The sequence below is a fragment of the Orcinus orca genome, chromosome X, assembly GCF_937001465.1.
Source record: "Orcinus orca chromosome X, mOrcOrc1.1, whole genome shotgun sequence".
NCBI classification, from domain to species: Eukaryota; Metazoa; Chordata; class Mammalia; order Artiodactyla; family Delphinidae; genus Orcinus; species Orcinus orca.
This window is the reverse complement of record NC_064580.1, coordinates 8,112,044-8,135,231: the sequence shown is the minus strand read 5'-3', so window position 1 is coordinate 8,135,231 and position 23,188 is coordinate 8,112,044. Positions and strand designations below refer to the sequence as shown.

Genomic DNA, 23,188 nt, shown 5'->3' with positions numbered 1-23,188 from the left:
CCCCAAATCAACACCCGTAGTCTCTGCCACAGTAGTGTGCTGTGCTATGCTTCCTTTTTTGTGCATTCTTTTGTTTTTCCTGGAGTTAATAATGGCCTCACCTTTTGCTTATATTTATGTATATCTGTTCATTCTCAAATGTGATCTATCAGTATCATTTTGTTCCCTGGTGACCTACCTCCAGGAATCCTCCATCCTCCTGGTACAAATTAGCCTCGGGCCTTTCTAAGACTGCTGCATCTATCCTCTTGGACTTTATTGTCTTTGTGTTTCTCTGTTTTCTGAGTCCCATTGTCTTATCTTTCTTGGTTAATTCCCTCCTTTTGCTAAAACACATCTTTGAGTGGATTCCAATGAAAGAATACATGGGATGCAAAAATGTTGAGTCTTTGTATGAAAATAATTGCATTTTATCCTGGTATTTGATAACTCGTATGAGTTGGTATACAATTATCAGTTAGAGATCTTTCTTTCTTTTTTTTTTTTTTTTTTTTGCGGTTCGTGGGCCTCTCACTGTTGTGGCCTCTCCCGTTGCGGAGCACAGGCTCCGGACGCACAGGCTCAGCGGCCATGGCTCACAGGCCTAGCCACTCCGCAGCATGTGGGATCTTCCCGGACCGGGGCACGAACCTGTGTCCCCTGCATCAGCAGGCGGATTCTCAACCACTGTGCCACCAGGGAAGCCCGAGATCATATTTTATCTCAAAACTTTATAGCTCCTACCTTCTAGTGTTGCAGTTGATAAGTGTATAATAAATCTGTTAGCAAAGTTTCATTATTTAGAAAGAAGAGGACCTTCTACTAGTGGAAGTTTTAAAATTATTATTATTACTGTTATTCACAACAATTCAGTGAACATTTTTTATTGACTGATTGATCATATCCTCTGTGCTACTTGTTAGAAGGGACATACAGCAGTCCCTTGGCTAGGCTATAGTAGAGTTATTCAATCAAACTCCAATCTAGGTGTTGCTGTGAAGGTATTCTGTAGATGTGGTTAACACCTATAATCGGTTCACTTTAAGTAAAGGAGATTATCTTTGATAGCGTTGGTGGGTTTGTCCATTCAGCTGAAGAGCAAAACTGAGTTTTCCCTGAGGAAGAAGAAATTTTGCCTGATAACTATAGAATGAGCTCCTATCCACCTGCCCTATGGATGTCAGATGTACCAGTACTCATAATCACATAAGTCAAGTTCTTGTAATACATTTCAATATATATGTTAAATATGCCATTGGTTCTGATTCTCTAAAGAAGCCAGACTGATAAGGGTCTCAATGACCTCAGAATCTAGAAAAGTGGTTAATAAGAGAAGTAAAAGATAAATTATTATAATAATTTTTCTCTTATAAATTTAAATGTAAGATTATAGTAAAGAAAAGTAGATGATTCCGAAATTGAAGAATTACACTTGAGAAGTAAGATATTATTAAGTTGACATGAAGCAGAAGGTTCAATTGGGAATGTAGAGAATTTTTGAAAGTAGGGGAATTACACAAAAGCCTTTGCTAAATTCATGCATAAACCTTTATCAGATCATTAAGAGGAAAATAACGAAGGATTGCCATAGTTAATCAACAAAAACTAAACAATGTCAAAATATTTCACCTCTAAAAGCATAGAATCATTAAATGGTAAGTTATAGTTAAAATTTAAGATAACATGATTGTTTTAACTCCTTAATTTTCACGTGATGAAATGTCAAGCTCAATTTATTTAAAATTGAGCCCTGATGACTAGTCAGCCCTGTCCTGTCTGAAAGTCTGCCCTTTAGGATATATTCTCCTAAAAGTTTCCTCATGGTGTGTCTATTTGTTCTGTTTCTATATCCACAGATTTCTCCCCTTCTTTCCAGAGTCTGTCATCCAAATTCATACAGTAAGCAACAGTTGCAAAAAACTTCCCCATATATGATTTCATTTGTCTTAGTCCATTTGAGCTGCTGTAACAAAGTACCATAGACTGGGTGGCTTATAAACAACAGAAATATATTTCTCACAGTTCTAGAGGCCAGGGGTTCCAAGATCAAGGTTCTGACAGATTCTGGGTGTGGTGAAAGCCTACTTCCTGCTGCAGACGGCCGTCCTCTTTCTGTGTCCTCAGGTAGCAGAAGGGGCAAGAGAGCTCTCTGGGGTGTCTTTTACAAGGGCACTAATCCCATGCATGGGGGCTCCACCCTCATGACCTGATCAGCTCCCAAAGATACCACCTTCTAATACCATCATATTGGGGGTTAGGATTTCAACATATGAATTTGCGGAGGGACGCAAATATTCAGTCCCTAATTTGCCCAACTGTCCCCTGAAAAACCTTGGGCTTAGAGGTGTCATTTGGTTTACATGACATCTATCAGCCCGTTTTGTGGCCACATTAACATCAAAAATGGACTCCAAATCGTATTTGCAACCCATGCTTGTAGTATGCCACATTGCTGAACGAAACTCACTGAATGAGTACTTGTACTCAGTGAGTAGAAACTTGTTTCTTTTTTATGACATCCTATAAGAACTATAGGTGGGATTTTCTTTCTTTTCTTTTTGTTTTTCCTAAGTAGGGACTCAAGGCCTTGTCCACTTAAATCACCTACACTAATCACCTCAGAGTTTCCATGGCTGCCATAAGCATAAAACAACTGGATTTCTGGAACTTCTGAGGGAGAATAAAATGTCTTTTCATAGCCCCTCAAGACTGTGCCCTTGCAGCAGGCGTTTTCCAGGTGGCTGAGTGGGCACGTTCAGCTTGGTTTTCATTGACTTTTGATGATATGTCCTGATACATATTTCAGTAAACTATAGGAATTGTCAACCATTTTTTATGTACACATAATCCCATATGCTTTGACCTAACAGAACACTGAAAGAGGTAGCACAGGTACTGTTAATTGTCCTCTCAGGTGTCATCCCAGTGTCCATCCATGTCTAGTAGGGCCTGTCCAAGACCACTGGCCCAGGAACCCATGTTATGTTTGCTGTGGAGGTCTGTTTATAACCAGACCTGCACTTAACTACACAGGATCATCACCTCGGCTGCTGTCTTAGGAAAGATTTGCCAAGACTACCACATCCCTTCAGCTGCCATTTGCTAATGCTGTTAATCACAGCCCGGGGAACAGAACATCTGAACCTTTGGTGAAGCACGTTTCTTTACTTGCTTCAGTTTACTTGCTTACGCTGTTTCCAGTAAGTGGATCTAATCCTCGCTTAACGGACAACCCCTAAAGGGCCGTTTATTGAATTAGAAATGTTGAAAAACTATGGTTATTTGTAAATGAAAAAGTAGACTTCATTTATTTACGTTGTTCCCTTTTCTTAAGAGTTTTTTAAAAATTAATTAATTAATTTATTTTTGGCTGCGTTGGGTCTTCGTTGCTGTGCATGGGCTTTCTCTAGTTGCGGCGAGCAGGGGCTACTCTTTTGTTGCTGTGCGCAGGCTTCTCATTGCTGTGGCTTGTCTTTTTGCGGAGCACGGGCTCTAGGCACACGGGCTTCAGTAGTGTGGCTCGCGGGCTCTAGAGCGCAGGCTTAGTAGTCGTGGTGCATGGGCTTAGTTGCTCCGCGGCATGTGGGGTCTTCCCAGACCAGGGCTCGAACCCATGTCCCCTGCGTTGGCAGGCGGATTCTTAACCACTGCGCCACCAGGGAAGCCCCTTCTTAAGAGTTTTAGGAATCATTTCTGGAGACAGCATATTTTACAACAAAAAGCAGAGTAATTCTCATCCCAAACACATAAGTTTAATTCCTAGTACAGACCTTGGGTTCTTTGCCTCCACGATCCTGTGTGTTCATGCTTAGCCTGATAGTGGTGACGTCTGTGTTTTGGTATTTGGTGCAGATGAAATGGTGCATATTTGTAAAGTGCCTGGCAAAATGCTTGGCTTATACCCATATGTAGTAGATGTGAGTAGATACTCGTAAGTAGTGTTTGTTAATAACCCCACCGTAGGCATTCCTGGCCTTATGCATAATGAGAAGATGGGAGAGAGAACCATCAATCCATCACTGTATCTCTTACCAGTGGAACTGCCCTTTCATGCACCTCCCAGAGATTATCATATACGTATTCCTCTTAGAGATCTTGTCATCTATAGCTGATAAGGTGTCTGTTATGTACATGCAGAAGTGTGTGATGCCTTCATATGAAAACGTAGAAAACAGACTGTGTCACAAATACGTCCATGAAGGTAAGGTTCTGTTTCAGGAGGCTGGTCTCTTCTCTTGCACTCTGACCTTGGATGTGGGAGTGTTAGGATAAAGATGGCATTATGCTTATTGTTGTCATAAATACAGAATAGATATTAAATTATGGTAAAAGTGTAACCTTAATAGTTGAATTTCCCAAGAGATTCTTTTCCCTTCCATAACATGGCATTGGCCGCAGTCACATTGGTGTCCCTTTTCTCAGGGAAGCATTTCATTCTCTTTCCGCACACGTTTGTTGACTACCTCCTGCGCTGTGGGCGCGTGGGTACGATGAAGGTGGCTGGGTTACAAAGATGAATAGGATACCATTCTTGCCCTCGAGAGTTTTATAGTTTGCTAAGAGAGACAAATTGAAGAATAGAAGGTTACGGTGCAACTTAGACGTGAAACAGCAGAGATGTATCACGGTTTGCTCAAGCTGCTGCTTACCGTCTCCTGGCTCAGCACAGCTCTTCCCACCTCTGTGTTTAGGGTCCTTACTGCGGGAAACAAGGGACTGTTAACACTATGGAAATTGGCAAAGACTGCAACAAATCTGGGCTTTTTTTTTTTTTTTTTTGAGAGCTGATTGTGAAACATTTACCAGCACATCACTCAGTGTCTATATACTGTAGAGAGGAGAGAAGGGATTACTTTGTCTTGGGGCGTTTGGGGAAGCCACAAAAGAGTGGTGACATTTTGACCTTGTAGGATGGGGTGGGAACGGGCCAAAGGAGAAGAAAGATGGATGAAACTTTGACAGGGCCCAGAGATTGCAGGAGGAAATCCCAGGTCCTATTTGCCTTGGAGGTGATGACAGCTGAAGGCAAATGCAGTCGTGAGAAGCTTCTGTTGAAGGTGATAAATAGATATGCCTTGGGATTTAACTCCCGTGATATTTAATGGTAGCAGCCCTGGGTAGTTTCCTGTGTCCTGGGGCTGAGGGCATACCTAGGTCAGGAATAGGTACAGTATTTCTTGAAGTGAATCAGCGTCCTTTGGCACTGGGATAAAATGCAGATTCCCAGGCTCCTCCTCAGACCTACTGATCAGATTCCCTTGGAGTAAGAGGCCCAGGGATTGGTGTTTTTCACAATGTCCTCAGAGGTTTCTTTGCACAGTTAAGTTTGAGAACCAGTATTTCAAAGGCGGGTACGTCGGTGGTTCTCAACTGGGTATGATTTTGCCCTTGGTGTTGTCTGGAGACATTAGGGATTGTCATGACTGTGGAAGGGCTCCTGGCATCTGGTGGGCTGAGGCCAGGGATGTTGCTAAACACCCCACAGTGCCCAGCACAGTGCCCACCACAGAGAATGACCTCACCCCAAATGTCAGTAGTGCTGAGGTTGAGAAACCCTGGTCTAGGTCATAATCAAGGGCTCTGTGGTAAATACAAGAGGAGGACTGAGGTCAGCTTGTGTCACTAGGTGGTCCCTTAACTTGCTAAGGTAGCGTGGGGGGGTGGCGGCTGGAACGGGGCTGCAGACCTCCAGGTCCAGATACTGGGCTGCCAAGTTTTCACAGCGCTGGGCACAGCTGACATCTATTGAACCCATACAGCTGACACACCTGAAGCTGCCCATTCATTATTTGCTAAGTTGGGTTTTTTTCCCCTCTCTGATACCAACATTTTTTCTTTCTTGAATTATTCTCACAGAATCTTGGCCACTTCTTTGGGAAGAAACTATATCACTGGTGCTACACAAAGTAGTCTTTGCTCGGCTTGCACTTTTTGCCACCCAAAAGGCAGGTTCCCACTGAGATCATATTGGTTAAGAGTTGAAAAGAGTTACTGTTTACAGGAAACTAAGAAAACAAACTTTGGAAATGCTTTTTTTTTTTTTGGTTGGGTCTTCGTTGCTGCGTGCGGGTGTTCTCTAGTTGGGGTGGCTGTGGTTCAGGGGCTTAGTTGCTCCGCGGCTTGTGGGACCTTCCCAGCCTAGGGCTCGAACCCATGTCCCCTGCATCGGCAGGCGGATTCTTAACCACTGCGCCGCCAGGGTAGCTCTGGAAATGCTTTTTAAGTGTGGATTTAAGTTTGCTAAGAAGCCAGCTAGCTCTCCTCCCATCCAGCTGAGAGGATGTCCGGTTCGTCCCTTTTAATAAGTTCACCAGATCAACCTTGTAGGTAAGGTGAACCTTAGTGAAAGGTAGACACACTTCTTTAAAATTTTTTTCTTCTTAACCAAACATCAGTGCCTGTTTTTCTAATAACAATTTTATTTAAAATTGTGCCTCGGGCCGTCACTAGTTAAAGATACTTGTTCATTTGCCGTGTTTCAGCAGATTTGTGTGCACGTTCCCATTAAGATTTGTGCTTCTTAGATGGCTATAGAGTTCATCTGTATGGAAATGAGGTGGGTGACACCCTCCTCCCCTGAGTGCTGGTTTCAGTTCAGGTGTTCTGAGTAACAATTTGGTTTCCTCCCCAGTGTTTGGGGCAAGATACCCTTTTGAAAATCCGTCTGATCCCTGAGTGTGCGCTTTTCTGGCTGAAATCATTCTGTCCCTTCCAAATGCTTGCGTGCTTTCAGGGAGCTCTTAAAAGGCCAGGCCTTAAGCTAGTTAAGCTTTGAGCAGACCCTGAGCTGTGAGATAAGAATAGAACGCATCTTTTACTTCGGGAGCTCAGCTCGGAGACTGTTTCCAGCTGCCTCCAATCCTTGAAATCCTGAAAGCTCTCGAATCCTCGCGGAGACAGCCCCTCCGTCTCCCAGGGCCCACCCCCTCCTCCTGATTGGCGAGACTCCTCCGGGGCCCCAGCCAGCCACCTACGACGTCTCTGAGACCCGATTTGAAATAAGAGCCAGGCGGTCCTCGCTTCCCTCCGCCCGACTTTTCATAGGCTAGGAAGCAAAGCTTGAGAAACTTGACGTTGTCTTGGGCAGAGTGCGTGTAGCAACAGATCAAAGAAAAAGAGGAAGAAAACGTGCTCCCAGCTGCCGGGGGATCTCGCTGAGTTGCTTTTGTCTTGCGGGCTTCTGTTGGGTTTGGTGTTTCCCCCTGGAAGACCGCTGCGTGGGCTTCGAGGCGGCTCGCTCCCTGCCGGATGGGTGATGGAAGTCTAAACATGAGGCAGGTGAGCTCCGGGGGGCTGCACGGGTGGGTGGAGAGGGAGGGCGCCGCTTGGGACCCCTGGGATGTGACTCCGGATGAGCAGATGCCTGGCCGAGTCCTTCCATTTGGCGGAAAGACGGGGCTGCATTTTCCTAAAGGAACCCAAGAAGCAGATTTCCTGAGGTTCCCCCCACCTCTCTCCATGGGAATTGGTGATGTCAGGCAGTCATTGTAAAGGGCTTAAGAGCGGTTCTTAGAATATGTAAATCAATTCCAGTTTGCAGCGGCTGGAAGTTATTGTTCAGGATCTATCTCGAGCTCTGAGCCTCTCTCCTATGCTTTGGGTGAGAATAAAGACAACTGAATATCCTGAAAAAGAATTACACGGGGCCACGTATCTCATTTTGGCTTCCCATCCTGAGCACTTACTGTGTTTATGGCTGAGAAGGCGGAACCAGCCCGAAATTAGCACAGACAGTCCTTCCAGAAAAATGCAGATTTGTTTTTATGTTCTAGCAGTTTTGAAACTGTTATTGCTTCTGGACGTGCGAAGGCAGCCCTGAAAGTAGTGAGCTGAGAAACGGCTCGGGCATGACTTCCATGAGTCTTTGAAAAGGCTTCTAAACCAGCAGCTTCTTCTGTGGCTGCGGGGCATGGTGATAAAATTCCTTATCAGCCCAGGCCGAGGTTTATAGCTTTGCCAGTAAGAAAAGAAAAAAGTGAGTGTACCAAGCTAAGAAAAGGGTGTGATTTATAACTCAACCAAAGTTCTAGAAGAATCTTATGTCAATATTTCAGTATCAAGATCAGTACTCATATAAAGGGCTGAAAGGCTGGAAAAACATGCTAGTAGGCTGACAAGGGCAGAGAATTCCAAGAGGAGCGATACTGCCCTTGCCAGCTCTTAGTAAATGTGGGTGGGAAAAGTTAGCATCCATATTACCACCAGACAAGCTCTGCACTTTCTTCTTCTAAGTGGGTTGGGTGCTGGCCACCCTGAGCGATTTGGGCGAAGTGATTTGCATAGGAAGCAAACTTTGCGATTAGGGGCTGGGGCGAGGGGGTTAGAACTTTCTGTCCGTTTCCTGCAGCCTGGGGAGGTGAAGCAGAGCCCTCACCGTACGCGCAGGGTTTGAAAAGACCCTCTGCCTCTGGCCCCCTCACCTGCTCGCTAAGGAAGTGTGCTTGGCAGTGGTAGTGAGCGCAGAAAAGCACGCTTATACCGGCAAGTGCTGTGTGTGTGTGTTTCCAGTCAATTGCTCTTGCCTTGCTGGAGACTGGGCCCCTGATCAGTTTCAGGTTCTGCAAACTTATTGGTCTGACCCCATACTTTTTACGAGCAATCCGATGGGATGGGGAAAAGAAGCGAGAAGCCTAAATGGAAAGGATTTAGCAAAAGGAAAAAGAGGAACGCAAAACATTTTTGACAAAGGTCCTTGGCTGGAACAAAGAAAGTCATTTGATCCAGCGCGGAGCCACCTGTCCTCTCGGTGGTGTCTGAGCTCACTTTTCAGAATCTCTGTTCCCACACGATTCCTCTGGAATGGAGGCACTCCCTGTGCCTGATGCCAGAGGCGTGCTGTCCCGAGCTTGGCATGATTTTTCTCATGCCTGGCTCCTTCTGGCATTCATGTGAATTGGAATTCAGCCCGGTAGTGAAGTTTTAAGGGTACACATGGAGTAACTCCTTAGTCATTTAATGAATGGGCAGCTTTTCTTTTTTTTTAATATAAATTTATTTACTTATTTATTTTTGGCTGTGTTGGGTTTTCGTTGCTGCGCGCGGGCTTTCTCTAGTTGCAGCGAGCGGGGGCTACTCTTCGTTGCGGTGCGTGGGCTTCTCACTGCGGTGGCTTCTCCTGTTGCGGAGCATGGGCTCTAGGCGCGCGGGCTTCAGTAGTTGTGGCGCGTGGGCTCAGTAGTTGTGGCTCGCGGGCTCTAGAGCTGAGGCTCAGTAGTTGTGGCGCACGGGCTTCGTTCCTCCGCGGCTTGTGGGATCTTCCTGGACCAGGGCTCGAACCCATGTTCCTTGGATTAGCAGGCGGATTCTTAACCCCTGCGCTACCAGGGAACTCCCAGCAGCTTTTCATCCCACAACTCTGTATGTCCAATAAGTTTTTGGCCTGTGCAGTCCTTGAAAAGAGGGTGGGCTAGGGGTGGGATGGGAGGCGGGAAAAAAAGGAGGGGGGAAGAGTCATGGCCCATCCAAAGAATCTGGGCAGTCCAGCGTTTCAGGAATCTGACACGTTGTTCCGCAACAGCCAGAACAAGAATGTGGAGGGGAAGGAGATGGTGGAGTTATTGACTTGGATTAATCCTAACCTGATTTGAGTTTCTCTTGGGGGAAAACTTGCATCCAGGTGGGGTGAATTGCACCCACCAGCCAATTTGTCATCTCAGCCCGGCAGCCCCAGCTGGATTTGCAGGGTTAACTATCAAACAGGTCCATGTGTCATCAGCTCAGCAGTGAAATCCAATCTCTTCGCCGAGGAGTGATCCGTCCCTAGGGCTGCACAAATGCTGAACAATGGCGTGGCAGCCGAGAGACCCCTGCCCCTGACTAGCCACAGCGGGTAGCCAGAAGTGGCCTGCAGAATTAGAAAGCTGCCTGACTGGCGATGAGGTTCAGAGGGCTTTTGCCTTCTGCTCGGTGCAGAGGGATAGTATTCTTTGAGTGTTCCTAAGGTCACGCTGACTTAGGCCAAAAGAAAAGGGTGAACCCTATTTGCCTTTATCAGGAAGTAATTTTAAAGCGTGTGCCAACCTTTCTCTGCCCTCTGATCATAAGTGGGAAACTTCTGAAACTTCCTTGAGAAGGAATTTGCTGTGTTCCCAGGCGAAAGGAAAGGCATGGCCACCTGTTCTAGCAGCCCAGCCAAAAACAACAGGTTTGCCTGTGGCATTCCCACAACTGCAAATATCCTGAAATAGCACACCACCCATTGTCCCTACAAATAAGAACGAATAATTCTTTCTCTCGCCGGGAAAAAAGAAAAAATCAGGTTCTTCAGACAAAATTGCCTACCAGATATAGTTTGTGCTTTTAATATCCTGATGATTTTAAAAAACACTCCAAGAGAAGAGGGTACTCGCTCTATTTCTGATGGACTGAAACATCCTTGCAGTCGCCTTATAGCGCGAAGGGAAAGGAGAAGGCGGTGAGCCAGCGCTTTAAGCAGCTGCTAAATTCTTCCAAGGCTAGGATGTTGCTGTTACGAGGAAGCTGTGACTCAGTTTGATTTAGCCCGTTTTGCATTCTTCAGATTGGAATTAAAATGCCCAAGGACATCTGGTTTAATAATGAATGTCTTTGTATTAATCTTTCCTTTGAGGATTAGAAAGTCCTTTACGAACATGATCTATTTATTCTCTGCCACATCCCCAGGAGAGAATGAGGTGGCATTTTGATCCTCATTGAACAACTGGTGAGGTGAAGGCGGAGAAAGTTGAAGTATAGAGATACACAGCAAATTAGGTACAAGTCTGAGATGAATACTACCCACCCAGATTCTGTACAGGCTCAGAATCAACAGTGAATCTAGGGATTAAAAGGGAACTCTCTTACAGCTTCCCCTTTCTTATTCTGTAACCAGCATATGGTGTTCCAAGTATGTTTTATGTTTTCCTTCATTTGAAAGTCAAGCGTGTAAAAGTGTAAGAGGCATTTCTGTTCTCATTTGTCCCAACACTGAGATGAGGCAGCTTTTATGACACCAACTAGAAAGATACTGAAACTAACTGGACATTTCACCAGACATTGCAGGGTTTTATTTAAGTTTTTTTGGTTTGGTTTGGTTTTATTTTTTATATCTTTATTGGAGTATAATTGCTTTACAATATAGTGTTTCCGCTGTACAACAAAGCGAATCAGCTATATGCATACGGGTGTCCCCAGGTCCCCTCCCTCTTGAGCCTCCCTCCCACCCTCCCTATCCCACCCCTCTACGTCATCATAAAGCAACAAGCTGATGTCAGAAAGAGAAAAACAAATACCGTGTGCTAACGCACATATATGGAATCTAAAAAAACCGGTACTGATGAACCTAGCGGCAGGGCAGGAATAAAGACGCACATGCAGAGAACGGCCTTGAGGACACAGCGGGGGAAGGGGAAGCTGGGACAACCTGAGAGAGTAGCATTGACGTACATACACCACCAAATGTAAGATGCATGGCTGGTGGGAAGCTGCTGCGCAGCACAGGGTTCAAGTTTTTGCACAAGGTTTGGAGGCCCAGTATCTTCAACGCACATCAGAATTTTCATTTCTTCCCTACTGTCTCTCCCTGGCAGGGAATGTTATACTCGTGACTTACTGTCAGATTAAAGATCTTTATTGGTCGTGTTGAAATCGTGTTTTCAAGTTGGCTTTTCCTTGCCATTCCTTATGACGTGTACTCGTAGTTTGCTTGGCTAGGGACCGCGTAGGCCGCGAGCAAATCCTTTAATTGGTAGTTGCATGTTATCCTCAGACATTCCAGCAAGTTTTAAGGCTACGTGTGTATGTTTATGTCTCCTGGCTTTGATCCCGTGTAGTAAATAGACATCCAAGGTAACTATGGCAACCTGGGCTGTGCGTTGGTGAAAGGGGGATTTGGTCACTGAACAAAGAGTAATTTGTTTGATTAGAAAAAGGTGGGGCTGATCAGGGCACTTTTAAGCCTGCATGATTTGAGGATCATAGTTCATCCAAATCATTTGGATTTTTCTCAGTAGGCAAAAAGAATTAATGGCTAACCACGAGCAGCGTACGTTGCAGATGTAATTTAAATGCTTTTCAATCAAGAGGTTGCTACTTTCAAAAAGCCACTTACAAAACAAAAGGGAAGTCCAACATATTATATCAGTTTCCCCGTTGCACATATGAATGTTTGTGTTTTCAGAACTTGGTGGGATTTTAAAAAGAAATACCCAGATCTGATTGGGCAGTGTGCATTTCAATTATCCACCTGCAGAGGTCAGGCTTGAAGTGTCTATGACGGAAGGCCAGGCGGTGGACGCCTCTGCTGGGAGCCGGGATCAGAATCAGACAGAATTGCTTTGCTTATTTGGAACAATTAGCTAGCGATTCTTTAATCTTGTGACCAAAGCCACAGTGAAACGGAGTTCATTCAAGGAAGAGAATATCAAATACACTGAGATTAAAGAAAGGGCTCCAAAGCCAGGTCAAACAGGAATCTAATCTCCATTAAGATATGGGACAGTTTATCAACACGATGCTTTCTGCCTCATTATTAATTCCTTTTATTTCACATGAAACGCATCTCAGGGGTTCTGTTGTAGAAGATCGTTTGCCTAGTTTTATGAACTGGCAGGCTCTAGAAATTCCTTTAAATGAAAGGACAAAATATTAGGGAGCCTTCCAGATCCACAAGATCTTTTTTCCCGCCAGAGGAAGACAGTCCATTGACAACAGAGCAGAATAGTTAATGGCCTACAGAAGGTCACGTGGTGTTAAGGAGGTGAGAAAATTGAGGCACCGAAAAAAATGCTTAGAAGAGACTTTCCTTTAAAAACAAAACAAAACAAAACTCTAAGAACTTACGTGCCTTGTGCTATAAAAGAGAATTCTAAATAAAAACGGCAACCAAAGAAAAAGAAAAGGAAGAGGTGCTGACCATTAGTAGTAGATTTTTATATACAGTCAAATATTTATGATGAAATAGTCAAAAAGGAGAAATAATACAAAGGCTCTCCTTCATTTCTTATATCATTCAAGGGCATTTACTGACTACTTACAGAGTGAGTATATTCCTTGGTTAATTCAGTAAAACTACTCTAAATGATTATTATATGTCAGGCCACTTTGGGGCTGCAAACATGATTTTGATACAGTCCCTGCAGCTATATTTATATGGATAAGAATCCGCTTAATAAATTGATGGTAGCCAAAACTTTCCTGAACTGAGACTTGGGAAATGATTTGCAATTGTGAAATCTAGTTAATTTTTTTTTTTTTTTTTTTTTTTTTTTTTTTTTGCGGTACGCGGGCCTCTCACTGCTGTGGCCTCTCCCGTTGCGGAGCACAGGCTCCGGACGCGCAGGCTCAGCGGCCGTGGCTCACGGGCCCAGCCGCTCTGCGGCATGTGGGATCTTCCCGGACCGGGGCACGAACCCGTGTCCCCTGCATCGGCAGGCGGACTCTCAACCACTGCGCCACCAGGGAAGCCCTGAAATCTAGTTAATTTTTACCCACATATCCATTTGTAGGAATTTATGAATTCCTAGTTTAAATAAATTTACCATAATTAGTAAATAGTCAATTAATTTTTCTCAGTAGAAAAAAATAACTCATACGCAGTCCCCAATCTAGGAATGCTTGTGCTCTAAGAGTTTGTTGTTTGAAACCCAGAACATTTTCCAGTGAGAAATGGTGCAATGATTGAGACTAAAACACTATTTTAAAAAATAACCAATCTGATTAAGTTCTGCATTTTGAGGACATGCTTCCATGTGATACAGGACGGAACATAGAAGGAGAAGGGGTTGCCAAACTCTTGGTAACAGGCCAGTCTTGCAAATCTGAAATAGGAAAGGTTTGCACTAGTTTTCACCTTTCTCCACCCTTCTAGTATCTTCTGGGTCCCACTGGGATGTCTCTCCCAGGCCTATCCTAATACACAGTGAATTGAGTTCCCATAATTTCCCATCTTCCCACCCTCCCCTCTCCCACCTCCAGACCACACTCCTGTTTCTTCTAGACAATAGTCTCAACCCGATGTTGGGAGAGGAACAATATGAATGCGCTAAAACTCTTGACTCAGCCCTTAAACCCTCAGGATGAACCTTTAATTGGGGAAATAGCAGCCACTAGAGCCTGGAGCTGCAGAAATCACGAATGCTCTTTCAGGGACAATATTTGTGGACAGGGTTGTGCCTTTGGCAGACAGGACTTGCTGGTGTGTCTGCCAGTGGGTTGAACCTCTTCACTTGTTCTTTTCTCAGCATCCTGACGGAACTTCTGGACTCCCTGGGGTCTTTGTGAATGACAGCCAGGGAACCACAGGGGACCAAGTGAGGGCAGTTGGTGGCATTTGTGGGTTTGGGTTGTTTGTAAGTACAGTCTTTGTACGCTGAGCACTGTCTGTTTGGATCACAATAAATGGAAAGGATATAGCTGGAACTTCCTCTTCTCCACAGAAGTATCCTAAACGGTGTATATATTTCCAGTTACTCGTTTGTCTGCCTGTCTCGGGAGTGAGTTACTTAAGAGCAAGAGTTACGTCTTAATTACCTTGAAAACCTCAAGTCCAAGCACAGTGCCTTGACACCCAATCAGAATCAATAAATATATTTTGCCATTTGCAGCAACATTGATGGACCTAGGGATTATCATACTAAGTGAAGTAAGTCAGACAAAGACAAATATCATATACCACTTATATGGGGAATCTAAAAAGAAGTGATACAAATGAAATTATATACAAAACAGACCCACACACATAGAAAACAAACTTATAGTTATCAAAGGGGAAGCGGGGGAGAGGAATAAATTAGGAGTTTGGGATTAACATATACACACTAGTATATATAAAATAGATAACCAACAAGGACCTACTGTATAGTACAGGAAACTATACTCAATATTTTGTAATAACCTATAAGGGAAAAGAATCTGAAAACAATAGAGATATATGTATATGTATAACAATCACTGTGCTGTACAGCTGAAACTAACACAACATTGTAAATCAACTATCCTGCAATGAAAAATAAATAGAAAATAAAATGAAAGAAGAATCAAATATTTCAGGTGCATGCTGGACGGATTTTGGCAGGAAAGAGAATGGAAAATGCCGTTTAAGATCAGAGGGGTATGAGGAAGAAAGGGCATGAGAAAGGTTGGGGAAAGAGCAAAGGACTGAATAGATTGACATTAGAGAAAAATTAGACTGAGGTTGCTTAGCCATCTAGTCCTCTCGGTTGTGTTCTGGGTGAGGCCACAACCCAGAGCTCGGTAGGCAGCTTGTCTTATACACTCCTTGATGGGACTACAGAAATGGTTAAGAAATGGGCCATGCTGTCCAACAGCTCAAAGCCTAAAAACAGAGATGAATCTGCTGCTGCTTCTCACTGAGCCCAACCTGATGTTTTAGCCTTTGGTCCATGTGCAGTGGGTTTATTTTGCCAGATGAGTGGCGTGCCCAAGGTCACTCAGCAACTGAGCGTCTGTTTCTGGAAGGACACTGAAGTCTTACGCTCTGCCCCATGCAGATGGCGGCCACATTTTCTGCAGTGAAAATCAAGTCATGTGCTGGACAAAGCATTTTCACTGCTTCTGGGTGTGACAGACCATCTGAGAGTTACGGTTAAAATGATGAAGTAGGAATTTCTGAGACACTGAGTGGTTTATGGAGACACCAGGACTAATACATTTTCAAAGGGTCCACGAGGTAGACTGTCTTATTTGTTATATGTCCAGTTGTGAAGTGTGGCTTCAGTTGCATGTATTTTGAAGTGAACTTCCCTAAGCAATTAAGAGCAAAGGAGCTGTTTGTGGAAAACTGGAATTCGTTGAGTGCCCTGCTGAGTTACCAGTAACTACATGGGTGGCCAGATAAAGCGAAATGTAATCGGAAGGCATCACCAAATATTAGAAATCTACACAGAATCAAGATTGTCTCCTATAGGAGATGCATCAGGCATTCAGACAGAAAGTTCTGGTTAAAAGTTGAGCGTTCGTGGCTTGAAAATGTTCGCACAGGGGAATGCTTTACCTTCCATCAGGGAGCAAAGTTTACATCTAGAACCTGGGTCGTCTTCTAGATTCCTTATCTTATTCTCTTTTGACTGTACTGCGTGCCTTCTAGTAAGGTGCGATTTGGATGTTTGCGGGTAACATACTAATTTAATGTGCTAGTAAATCCCAGCACAATTTTCAAATAGGTTGATGGTTTAGAATGAATCAAGAATCAGGAAAGACTGTATCACTTTTAGGAAAAAAACCAACTAGTCTTATACTTGCTTTTGTGCTACTTTGTCAAGTAAAAACTAGGAGGATTATGTTTACACAGAAGAAAGTTTAAGGAGTGAGATGAGGCCTTTCTTCTATGAATTAGTCAACTGGGCTTGGTGGAGATAGTGCAGAAAAGTGAACTGGAACAAATAGAAGGGAGAAGAAAGTGGGAGTTATTTCAGTTAACCTATGGGGAAAGCAGAAGAGAAAAATTGGCTCTCCAGTGAGTGCCCGGTTTTTTTCCTTGGTCGGTGTTCAAAGTGGATTTCTAAGGAGATATTGACGCGGCTGCCCTTTTCATATGACTGTGAGTGAAAGAAGGAAACAAAGTCATAATAATTGATTGAGAGAGGTATGGCTTTCTGTGTAGAGAAAAACACAATAGGAGACTATTAAATAATGAATATTTATTGCTTAATGCTTCTTAGCCTGGAGGAGACACTTTCTGAATATTTTTAACATTTCCCCTCTCTAACATTTCAGCTGTCAGAATTGAATAGTTCACATGTAAACTACATTGTTTTGGTTTAGCTAACAAAGAGTGATAAGATATGAATAGTTTGTGACAGCCCCGAACATTGATAACAGAAGACATTAATGCCTGCAGACACAACCTACATGGTAAAATTCTGGGAGCAAAAATGCTTATTATGTTAGGCCAACGTGCTTTGACCTACTTTTGCTTCTCTGCTTGGAAATTATGTCAGGATTCGTTACATCATTCCTGCGGATGAGCAATTTCACATTCTTGTTTATTTCAGCGTCATTTTATTCATTTTGTGTATTTAGTTCTGACCTCCAGGAAGCCAAAGTAATCCTCATGGACTTGCCTTTTCCTTTTGAAATGAGTCTTCTGAATGCTAAAGAGAGAGGATTTTATGTATTAACAAAACAATCTAAGATGCAGTCTTCAAAGACATTCATTTCTCCTTGATCCGGAGCCACTGCCCTCTTGAAGGCTCCGAGAGGCTGGCCAGTTTTCTGCTGATCTGAAGTTGTGTTCCTTTCTTTGTCTTATGGGGATGGAACAAATTACTGTGGCATAGTTGAATAACAAAAAAATTAAATAAGACGGGGAGGTTGATGGGATACTTCTCAGCCCATCATCCTTAAGTTTGCCCATTGCATATTTCTGGTTTATTCATCCAGTCAAAACTGGCCCAACATATTTTTCCTATTTACCATTTTTATTGAATAATTTTCAAAATGAATTATTTCCTCAGTTGATTTCAAGCACATTTTTTCCCTGCCGTTTAATACTTTCTATCACTAGAGGAAAAAAACGTTTATTTCTTTCCTACGTTTATGAATTCAAATCTTCAAAGAGTGTGAGTTCTTCCAGTGATCATCTGACATCAAATTTACAAGTATAATTTGCTACCAAAAGACCTTGAAGGGTTTTTGGTGCACACGTTTTGGCATTCCTTATTAACAGATGTAATCAGGCAAGAGCCCACAAGAATATGTATTCGTGGTTCCTCTTCAAAAATCAACCGTTTGCTCTTGTTTTCTGATTAAATCCCTTTGTTGTTAGCTCCTTTGCAAATCCTGTGTCTGCAGGCAGAAAACCTAAGAAGGGAGCGTCCCCTTCAAAGCACTCCCAAACTGAATTTTAACCAGGTAAATTGCTGATTAGCTGTGGATCATTTAAAGAAACAGTATGAAAGTAATTGGGATAGACACAAGCCCTAACTGTGATCCCAGGGGGCTTCAAAAGTTGATTGAAACAGTCAACTCAGAGGATTGTTTTCCATGTCTGATCCTTATGCTAATTTGAATGCTAGCATCTTGAAGAACAACTTCTTCAGAAGATTTCTGCAATCCCTAATTGGTATACAAACACTGTCACTTCTAAGCTACCCGAAGTGGTGAAATATACTCTGTGGCTCCTATGATGATATTTATTTCTAGGTGTTGATGGCAGACTCCCGGCAATTTTTTCTGATTGTCATAGGCAGATACAAATATATTTCTCTCATTTTACGTAAATAGTGGCGTTCCGTATACCCTATTTGCAACCTTTTTTTTTTTTCACATTACAATTTTTCCTGGAGATCTTTTCATAACAGCGCACAAAGAGCTTCCCTCCGTCCTTTCTTTTTTCTTTTTTTTCCAACAACTGCATAGCATTCCGTAGTGACAATATACCATAATTTACTTGATCCTTTTCGTACTGGTCGCATTGGTTGTGTCCAATCTTTTGCCATTAAAACAATGTACATAGAAAAGGCTTGTGCATTCGCCAGTTTGTGTGGAGGATGTGTGTCTGAATTGTAAATCCCCAGGAGTGAGATTGCTGGGTCAAAGGGTGTATTGCAGTTTCTAATTTTGACGAATAACTAAATTTGCCTACCCAGGGTGTGGGAGTGCTTCCTCAGAGCCTCCCCAAGACAGGGCATTGTCCACCGTGTACATCTTTGTCTACTTGATCCATGAAAAGAGGTATCGCTGTGTACATTTCTCTTGTGAGCGATGTTGAGCAACTTTGAGTATATTAAGGGCCATTTGCATTTCTTGTGCGATGTCTGTTTACATCTTCCATTTCAGATTGTTCTTGACATTCATTTTTCAGTCTACCTACCTTTCTAATCATTCACCAAAGAGATACAGCTTGTTGCCTTTCCCCAAGTATGTTCGAAATAATCCAAAAGGGGCTCTTGTAGTAATGTGCTAATTCTAAAGATTTTATATGAATGGAAGTGGGGCTGGTTCACGGCATACGTTCACGTGAGAGTCTGGATTTCTAAGCCTGTTGATCACTTTCTCTTCTACTCGCTAGCCAGTGCACGTCAAGAGGCTGAGCTTTATAAAGTAAAGATAACCTCCAAAGTGTTGAAAGCTCGCTATCGAGGGTCTAATTTGGGGAGGATGCTGATGTTGTTAGTATTCAGTTTGTTGGAATTGTGACCATTTTCCAAGGAAGTAAGAGCTTCCACTTGAAATACTCAAGGTCCTGGAAAGTCTTTAAGGAAATAGTTTCCACTTTTCCTCCCAGATTGCCAAATGTCAAGATGCATCATTGATAAAATGATTTTCATATTTCTGCACAGTGTAGTGGTTCTCCGTCACCCTTATTGAAGACTGGAGCTTTATGTTCAAGACCAACAAGAGGAGAACGGTTGCATTGGTCTGAGGTTTCAGTGTATGTTTTTTCATTTAATAAGGAAGATCAGGGCTTCCCTGGTGGCGCAGTGGTCGAGAGTCCGCCTGCCGATGCAGGGGACACGGGTTCGTGCCCCCGTCCGGGAAGATCCCACATGCCGCGGAGTGGCTGGGCCCGTGAGCCACGGCCGCTGAGCCTGCGCGTCCGGAGCCTGTGCTCCGCAACGGGAGAGGCCACAACGGTGGGAGGCCCGTGTACTGCTAAAATAAAAAAAAAAAAAGGAAGATCATTTAGTGCTTATAAATATGCACAGCAAATCCTTATCGTTTTATGGAAACGATCCAACTACTCAATCGTGTGTGATTACAGTTACCTCCCCTGTAAAATGGAAATAAAATGCAAATAATAATCGTAGTACCTGTACTCTAAGGTTGTTATAAAGATTAAGTGAGTTACTGTTCGTCTACCACTTAGAATAGCACCTGGTACGGAGTAAGTACTATATAAGTGTGTGTTGACTAAGTTAGAAAATGGTGGTTGTCAAGAACTGTGAAGTGTCTGAGACTTCATCCCACTTGCACACCAGCACCTTAGCCTGCCACCGTTGCTTGGATGCTGGCGGAAGACCTGAGACTCCTGGGTCAGAGACAGAGGACTGTATTACTCATGGCACTGCAAGTGGCATGAGCTTCATGTTCACATTCGTCCTCCTTGCCTCCCAGGTTCCCCCAGGACAACACAGAGGACCCCAGGTAGATGTTGTGCGGGTGGGAGAGTTGCCTCCCGGGTGTGGATCCTGAGCTGGGAGACTCTGAATCTCTTGTCATTGCTAGTAAGCACACACCTGCCCATTGCTCTGGAGGGAGACATTATCTCTACCTCCCAAGGTTGTTTGCTAGATAAAAGGCTTTGAAAAGATCATGAGGAACAAGGGCCGTCAGTGCCTCTGCTCCTAAGGTGTGCAAAGTGCAAGGCATCCCTGGAGAATTCCCTCCCAGTGGTAGTCCAGTGAAGTATCTTGACCTTTGCTTCTCAGAGCCCTAAAACTTCTGCAGAGCTGCCCAGGGCAGGAGGAGAACGATGTTACCCAGACACAGGAAGAGGGAAGACGTGCAAGAGTAAGGACCATCCTCTAGTTCCTTGCCTTTCCAGCAAGAAGAGCTTGGATGTGTTCTGCTTTTCTGCTCGTCCAAAATGTTGGGCTTCTCGTTAAGATTTCCTTGGAAGAAAGGGATCTTTCTTTAAAACAAAAGAAAAAGAGAAAATGCCAGGTCTAGTACAGTGGTGTTTGACATTTTGACAGTGATACAGTTGTTGAGAGAATCACTCCAGGCAGTAGATTTGGAAGCACAGTATCAGAGATCCTCCAGTGAGGCCCCTAATGTGCCACTTCCTAGCGCTGTGACCTTGGGTTGATTCCTTAAGCCTCCCAAGTTGCCTTACCTATAAAATGGAAATGCTGTTACCAACTCGTAGGGTTTATGTAACAACTAAATGAAGAATGATATATAAAAAATGAAGTATAAAGCACTTAGAGTATTGGTTACGTATCGGGCATTTAAGAAATGTTAGGTTACCTTCTCTTTTGGTGGAAACAAACTAAACGTTTCAGAGAAGTCTTGGTTTTATGGCTATTTCCACCTGTTAGCCTTGGAATGAATACATACCTACCCACCCAGAGGCATGCATGTGTGGACACATGTACACACAGTGGAGTAACGTATTATATGGATGTCATACTCTAAAGGCATCTATCTCTTCAGGCAAATATCTGTGTGTGTGCATGTATATATAAAAATATCCCTGTAATGTGTGAGGAAACTAATTTGTTGCTGCAAAATATACCTTTGTAGGAAAATTTCTCCTAATATGCTAAAATAGTACCAAATCTCATTGATGAGCATGATCAATCATCATTAGTTTTCATATGTTAAAATTATTCTTTTTTCTTCAAAATATTTTTACGTACTCTCTTTCATTTTTTTAAAAAATTTCTTTAATTTCTTTTACTTTGGGCCACGTTGGGTCTTCGTTGCTGCGCGCAGGCTTTCTCTAGCTGCGGCGAGCGGGGGCTACTCTTGCTTGCGGTGCGCGGGCTTCTCGTTGCGGTGGCTTCTCTTGTTGCGGAGCACGGGCTCTAGGCGCGTGGGTTTCAGCAGCTGTGGCACATGGGTGCAGTAGTTGTGGCTTGTGGGCTCTAGAGTGCAGGCCCAGTAGTTGTGGCTCACGGGCTTAGTTGCTCTACCGCACGTGGGATCTTCCTGGACCAGAGCTCGAACCCGTGTCCCCTGCATTGGCAGGCGGATTCTTAACCACTGCGTCACCAGGGAAGCCCAAGAAAATTATTCTGACACTTGTTAAAACAGTAAGGAAGACTTTATTCAGAACTATTGTAGTGGCCGTAGGGGAGGGAGGTTGGACTCAACTCTGAATACAACAGAGACAGCTGGGAAGTTATAGCCAAGGAGCAGAGCGAGGGGATCCGTGGATGGAAAATAACTAAGAGGAGACATCAAGGGTAGGGGGATTCTTGCTAAACCAACCTAACAGGATTCTTACTGAAGACAGGCCGCAGTGGTCAGGTATCAAGGGTGGAGGATTACCTCTACACTGACTTAGCACAGGATTCTTGCTAACGTTGGGCTGTGCAGACACAGCCAGGACAGAGGCCAAGGTTGAGGCCTAGTCAAGAGGAGAGCTCAGAGGAGCCTGACGAAAGTTTGGTCAAGGAAAGTCTTTGTCACATAGCATCATTGAAGAATGCTTTTCCTCTTCATCTATTTTATTCTTTAGAATGGTTACAATCTTGTATATATTACGTACCTTATATTTAAAACTATCTCAGAAACGAAATGACATTTATACTCACGTTTATGTATTTATGTCCTTAAAGCAAAAATGAAATACTAAGCAGAACAGTAAATACTTCACAAGGTAGAAATGGAAAAGAATGTAGTTTACAGGGCATGGTGCCTAGAATTGCCACGACTGAGAGCTGAGACCATAAAACTGACCAACCCTACAACTGTGAACGTGGCTATCTGGATGCTTCTGTTTCCCAGGGCTCTGCTGATATAAGAATATGGTTTAAGTTTTTTTTTTCTATTTTAAAATAATTCTAGAGCCATAGGAAATTGCAAAACAGTGTACAAGGCGGTGCTATGCACTCTTCACCCACCCCATCCCTCATCTTTAACCCCTGGCAACCAATAATCTGATCTCCATCTCTATAATTTCGACCCTTCAAGAATATTATATAAATGTAATCATATTAAGATTGGCTTTTTTCCCCCACTCAGCATCTTTCTCTGGAGGTTCCTCCAAGTTGTTGTATCTATCAGTAGTTTGATCCTTTTCATTACTGAGTAGTATTCCACGGTACGGATGTACCACAGTTGAACCATTCACCCTGTTGAAGGATATTTGGGTTGTTTCTAGTTTGGGGCTATTACAGATAAAACTGCTATGAGCATTTGTGTACAGAATTTTGTGTTACCGTAAATTTCCATTTCTTTGGAATAAGTGACCGTAGAGTGTAATTGCTGGGTCACGTGGTAAATACATATTTCGTTTTGTACATACCTACCAGCACAGTATCAGTGATCCAGGTTTTCTGCATCCTCTCCAGCTTTAGTTGTTGACCCTATATTTATTTTAGCCATTCTAGTAGGTGTATAGTGGTATCTCATTTGTATTGGTTTTTAAAAGGTGAAGAAATGCTTCATAATCCAATGTAGGTGTGTTCGTATCTCCCAGGTAAAATTCTCACACCCAAATGGGCCTGTATCCCAGGTTTGGGTGCCCATCTGGGCACTGGTGATAACTACTAATCTCTTCAAATTTGTTTTTCCACATTATGGCTGAAGCTCAGTGGTTAATGGAGAAAGATAACAGCCC

At 43.4% G+C, this 23,188-nt stretch overlaps 1 protein-coding gene across 10 annotated transcripts in view; it reads left to right on the top strand.

Moving 5' to 3' along the window:
- MID1 (midline 1) overlaps positions 1-23,188 on the top strand; it is a 677,015-nt gene that overhangs the window by 466,838 nt on the left and 186,989 nt on the right. The window contains exon 1 of one of the 10 annotated variants that reach the window (XM_033420200.2): positions 6,865-7,257. The exons of 5 other annotated variants lie outside the window; for them this stretch is intronic. The gene's annotated coding sequence lies outside the window, so the exon portion shown is untranslated. Of the gene's footprint in view, positions 1-6,864; positions 7,258-23,188 lie in introns of those variants that run through there. 4 more of the 10 variants (XM_004265418.3, XM_033420198.2, XM_004265416.3 and 1 more) reach the window with 4 other exon arrangements.